This window comes from Centroberyx affinis, unplaced genomic scaffold, assembly GCF_046629955.1.
Source record: "Centroberyx affinis isolate AG114_WGS23_722 - 3 ecotype Tasmania unplaced genomic scaffold, CSIRO-AGI_Caff_v1 ptg004545l_1, whole genome shotgun sequence".
NCBI lineage: Eukaryota > Metazoa > Chordata > Actinopteri > Beryciformes > Berycidae > Centroberyx > Centroberyx affinis.
Window position 1 is genome coordinate 184,166 of NW_027282178.1, and position 6,657 is coordinate 190,822.

Consider the following 6,657-nt stretch of genomic DNA (forward strand, 5'->3'; position numbering starts at 1 on the left):
ACTCGGGTCTCCCGCTTGAGAATTCCGCAGTCTAACTCCCTGCGGGCCACGTGACCCATAAAGTGGTGAACAGAGCGACCGACCGAGAATACCATCCATAGAAGAAAAAAAACAGACTGTTAATTAGAAGAGAAAAAAGAAAAAAAAAGTCAGATTGTGCAGTTACGATAAACAAAAAATCTAATGGGCTCATAAAAACACATCACCTCACATCTCATCTCACCAAGAAATAAACAATCAAACAATCAAGATGACATCAGCTGCTAATATATCAACTCTGATATACTGGATGGTAAATGAATGAGGCCTTTGTTCATCTATGACAGAAAAATGTGTGATGTAAGGCACAACATGTTTTAAATCACTGCCTTCTAGTGGCCTGTGGTGTGCCTGTCTGCAGTTGCAGCTCTAACTACGCCTGTTGATTGCTCCGTGTCTCTTTCTCTTCCTTTATTCTCTTTCTTCCTCTGTGTTTCTCCTTTATTTTTCCCCGCCTTTGCTCTTGACAGCCTGTTGGATGCTGCAGAGCTGAAACACCATGAAGTCACCAACTCTGACATCAGCTTTCAGCTTCGCACAGACCGACGTCGAAGCCCGCCAGCTACCAAAAAACACACACTGAACCAGCATGGCACCAAAACACAAACATCTAACTAGCACGGCACAGAAAAACATGTGCCTACCCAGCATGGCACCAAAACACAAACACCTAACCAGCAAGGCACCAAAACACAGATCCTCCACCAGCCATCCAAGAACCTTAGAGGTTCACTGGAAAACCACTATTAGTGCTAGAGGCTACAGGAACCAATCCAAGTGCATACCTCCTTTTCAAAAGATGCTTTCCACGTTCTACACACTATTATGATATTATGATAGAACCATGTGATTACAGTAACCCTCAAGTAACCTTTTTTTTTTTTTTTTAATTATAGTGCAGTTGCAACATAGAGAGACATACAGACAGACAGCCAAAGCCAGCTTACTTCTGTCCCTGTCTCGGCTCAGCTCTGTTTATTTTAGCTAGGATCTCTGCCACCTGGTAATGTTTTCTCTCTTCGTTGAGGTAATGAGTGTACTTTGCCATGCCCTCTGTTGTCGGATGTTCTTAGTCCCTGTGCATGAGAGAGAGAGGGAGAGAGAGAGAGGGAGAGAAAGTACTGACTTCAATCTGCCCTAGTTATCCCTTAGCTCCCTCTAGTGCTTTCCAAAACACAGTGGAGCCAGGTGAGGAAAACAGGAAGGGAGCCCCCCTCTGACCCGACCCTCGCCCCATGCTTTCCCAATTGAAGCTCCATTGAAAGGAGAGATAATCAAACCCAGACTCCCCAGAGAAAGCAGAAACTCAATAACACCTTTGGTTGAGGAGGTTGAGGTCCGCTTTCTCATAGATTGAAGTTTAGTTTTCAACATAGGAAACCAGATTTTCAATCCTGCATGAATATGTGGAAGGTACTTTATTGGCCAATAACACAAAAAGATGTCATTTAAAATCTAAAAATAAGGACAGGTTTAAGATCACCAGCAGTACAGAGTCTCTGGAGAAGTTTAAGATTCAATGACTTGCTCAAGCTCTTAGGACTTAGGCCAGAAAACCAGAAACGTCCTGACTACTATTCTGCCTTCCTGACATCAGGACCAAACTCCGGCCAAATTGGTCCCCAACTTTTTAGGTTTCACTGTGAAATGAAAGGAAAAACCACATCAATAGCATTCTTAACTGAAGAGAATTGAACTTATTCTGATATTTACTTTCAACTTGGCCTGTTGACCCAGTATCAGCCCAGGTCAGTTCACAATATATTTCCATTATTCAAATGGCTCGTGCTCTCCCTCTTCTGTCATACCGAAACATCTGCTTTGTAATTGTGGTCACACATTTGACATGCAGCCATTTGTCTTTCTATAACTTACTCAGATGAAGAACTGTGGACGGCAGCTAGACCAGAACTATATCATTTTTTCAGTTATGTTTGGGATAAATGTATGTTGCAAGAGCTGCCAAGCTTTTGACTTTTTAAACTGTGGTCATAGAGAGAGCGTAGCCTTAAATAGTAGGGTAAATCCTACAGTTCAGTAAATAGATGAATAAGTCATACAGGAAAATGCAGTATAAATATATGCATCACATATCGTCTGTGTAAGGAGTTATGAAAAATCTACATAAATAAAGGATAGAGGCACTTCTGCAACAGGTTCTTTTTAAAAAGAACTGGGTGCAGATGAGCTCATAGCACTTTCTATCATAAAGTAATACATATTGGAAGCATCATAAACAACAGTACAGCAGTACTAGCCGACCACATTAGACAGAGCTATGGCACATTAAACTGTAGTTGTAGTCAGCAGCACAGTCAGTGGTGATGCTCAGTCTCTGCAGCTCAGCAGTAGTGAGTGGTTTCAGGAGAGGAAAGGTCTGCACTGTGGCTGCAATTACAATGAGCTGATTTATATAAGTGGGTGCGTGTGTGTGTGTATGTGTGTATGTGTATGTGTGTGTGTGTGTGCGTGTGTGTGAGTGTGTGCGTGTGTGTGGATGGTTTAGGACCTCCTGCCTCTCTGTCTATCTGTCAAAGTGATGTAGGGCTCTAATAGATAGTGCTAGATAACGCTGCAGGGGCAAATGATGCAGCACCAGAGGTCTTTCTGAGTGTGTGTGTGTGTGTGTGTGCGTGAGTGTCAGTGTCACAGGGAAAACCCGAACCAGCAGATGGTGCTCTTGTTTTATCCTCTATGACATCTCTCTCTGTCTCTCTTTCTCTCTGTCTGTCTGTCTGTCTGACTCTCTCTCTCTCTCTCTCTCACACACACACACACACATACACACACTGGGGGATCTTAGGTCCAGATGGTGTGAGAGAGCCACTCAGTGGGGTCAGAGTGTAGAGAGTGTTGAAAGTGTCCCAGACACATGTATGCTGTCTGTCACTAACAGACTCCTCTCTCTATTACACAGCCACACTGCTGTAATCTACTGAGGCCGAGTCACCAGCCTTGCTCCAGGCTACGACTGCTTGCTCAGCTTACTGGGAATTTGGCAGACTGCAGTAAAATACTATATGAGTGCAGAACCATTAAGCAGTCAGGCTCTCTGGCTATCCATCTCACTGAAACCATCTCACCCAGTCCTTCCCACGCTGTTGGTCACTTCAGTGATGCAGAGGATTCACTATCCTTTCCCTCCGTTTCAAGTTAAGCCACATATGCTATTCTAAATATAGCCATGGGGATTATCAAAACAATCAAAATGTGCTTCTGCCATTAAGTAGATGCATCTAGATGGTCCCTTATTGTTGACGGAGAAAATATGATGCTTTAAGTAGGTCACTTCTTGTGGGTGTGTGGCATGAATGCAAATGCATCTAATACTACCTTCCTAAAGCCTTGGCCTCTTTCATGTGAGTGGCATCCCTGCCAAGGTAATCCAGTATATGGATCTGCATGGAGAGGCTTTACATACAAATGGATGAGGTGGGAAAGGAGGTAGGGAGAGAGAAGGGGGGGGGGGGGGGGGGGAAGCAGCTGGTTGCTCCTGGACTGACTCAAGAGACACAGGAGTAAAGTAGGAGTATTGATAGAAGATAAATGTAAATGTCTCTGTGCTGAGGTGGAGAGAGAGAGAGAGAGGCATGGAGGAGAGGCTGGTGCTGGCACATTGCTAAATGAATGTGTTTAGAGCTACTAGAAGTAGTCAGATTACTCAAGAGTGGGGATGAAGCAGCCAGGAGCTGCTGGATGGAGTTAAGACGCAGAGCAAAGCCCTGCTGGGCATCCAGGCAGGGATCCATCCCATCGCCTCTCTCAGTTGACTCATACGTGGGCAATGCCTGCGCGTACACACACACACACACACACACAGAGACACACACAAGCTCTCACATTTGTAAAATGACATGTGTGTGCAGTTTCCTCTCTCACTTTCTGCACATTCACACACAAACACTTCCTCTTGCATCTCTATGCACAAAAATTGCATGTGTGATGTAGTTTTTCCCTCTCTCTCACACACACACACACGTAGCTCGAATCACCATGTTTGTCCCAAAGCTACGCCTTGAGGTTTGGTATTGGATCCCTTCTGTTATCTGGGGGGCTGAAGACTTTAGGTACAGTCCACTAGGAGCCAAGAACATGCTGTACCCTAATGAGGACTCTCACACTTTGGCCTCTCTTTCACTCGCTCACACCAACACATTAACACACACATACACAGCAGGGAGGAGTGGGCTCTTTATTAGTACTTACGTCATGGTGGAAAGAACATTGTCTTGCCCATATTCCTGTCTGAGGTTAACGGGCAACATCCGTCTCTCCCTCTGCTCACTCCCTCCCACATTCTCGCTCTCCAACTCCCCATCTTAATTTCTCGTTCCACCTCGCCCACCTCCATCTTTGTCTCTCTCCAACACACATTTCTCTGTGTGGGAGAGCCTTGCTGTGAGTACTGGCCCACAGGGACCCTTTCACTCTGCTGATGTGCACAGTGGCTGCTGATTGTAACCTTATGTGCCCTTGTGAGTGAGTGCGTGCGAGGTAAAGGAGTTTGTGTGTGTGTGAGTGAGAGAGAGAGAGAGAGAGAGAGAGACAGACAGACAGACAGACAGAGTGGTACAGCTTTTAAAGAAGCAGCTCTGCTGCTGAATGTTCCTTTCATAACATGGTAATCAGCTTAACCATTGACACTAACTCTAAGCATTATGGCATCCCCACATGGTGCACATTAGGCCTGGCCTTCAAGAACTTTCAGGGGAACAGATATTGATTCAGCACTCAGGGTTTTTATTCTAAAACGTCATAAATCCATTTGTGAAAAAGAAATGTTGCCCGTTAGTCATTACTTAATATAAAGACAGCAGATTAGCTTCTTAAAAAAATGTCCCTATTATTTCTATACAGCTAGCAACCTTCAATATTATACGATAATGAGTTTTGCCTCTATGTCTGATATCATTTTGATATCGTCTCTTATCATGGGTTTCTCTGCCCTTGTACTGCAACAGTTAAAGGGCCATAAAAACAAAGCTGATTCATTGTTCACATAAATCCACACAAAGGCCTTTCCTGAAGCTGCAAGCAAGTCTTGCACAACTTACTTTGGTTCTAAAGTTACGGATTTGATGAGTTTGGATTTGTTTGATATCATCTGGGAGACACTTGTCTTCCAGATGTAGTTTATTACAGTTGTGAAATGATGAAAATGAAAAAATAATATGGCCTAAATCCCTACAGAAGGATACTGCAAGTAAAATATAGTTTGGTATAACACACTTACAGTGAATGGGACTCTACTATTCAGGAAGTCAAATCAACAACAATGTATCACGACTGAACACCTACTGATCCCTGGTGCAAATCTTTCATCAAGAACCAGTTACACCAGGACAAAATGTTCAATTATGTGCTCAATTAGGGGTGAAATGCCCGTTTGATAACAAGGAAATAGTGGAAACTAGAGTGCAGGGATGATGTTGAACCACCAGGTGGCATAATGCAGTCTTGGTTTTCCCTGAGTGTATCCGTCTGGGCTCCATGGCCTCAGGCAGCATGACCACAGGAAAATAGACTGACTTCACACTCCTCAGTCCACTGCCAGCATGACAGCACTCTCCATTACTCAGCTATTAGAACACCATACACACACACACGCACACACACACACGCACGCATTAACAACCATGCACGATTACACAAAGATGCCACACGCATAAAGAGCTTCTTTGTTTTTATTTTTAATAGAAAAACAAAAAAAAAAAATTCAAAATAATAGACAGGAAGTATCCAGTAATGTTGACAACAGAAATGTGATCAGGTCTGTGTCTCCACGGCAACCATACCTCTACCCCTTTAAACTCAGCCCAGCTCGCTGCTTGTGTGCCCGAGTGTGTGTGTATGTGTGTGTGTGTGTGTGTGTGTGTGTGTGTATGTGCGTGCAGAAAGAGAGGGTGACTTCACTCTATGCCAGTAAGCTTCAATACTGCTGAGCTGAAGAGAAGCTGAGCTCATAATACAGAAGAAGGGGTCATGAACGCTGCAACAGAGCAGAAATACAGAGCTGCTTCCAACACAGAACACCTCTTATTGATATACAGAACAGTCTGCTGGTGAAATGAAAGGGATACGATAATGTGTGCATGTGTATTCGTGTCTGTTTATATGTACATGTGTGTTTGAATGAGATTGTGTGTTATGTACATGACTGCATGTATGTGTTGTGTGTGTGTGTGTGTGTGTGTGTGTGTGTGTGTGTGTGTGTGTGTGTGTGTTGCCTCTTGACAGGTAGGTCCGCTGTGTCGGGGCATACTGGAGAGGATGGACTGGGTTGAGACACAGATACTCTGATTTATGCAGCTTTAGTCTGCAGGGCGTGATGATGATGGTGATGATGATGATGATGGTGGTGATGATAGACTAGGAGGGAGGGCAACATATAAAGAAACTGAAGAAACAACATTGAAAAAATGGGAAAATATCTGAACTAGTGGCTGTGGAACAGAATAAAAAATAAAAAGGTCCTTGACTTCAGAAGGCAGGAGGAGTTCAGAGCTTCTAAATCACCCGCTCGCTCCCTATTCTTTCTCTTATTAAAATATCAGGTATTTTTCCTCTTTCTTTCCCACCTTCCCTCCCTCACCCCGCCCCACCCAACCCCTCTTCCCC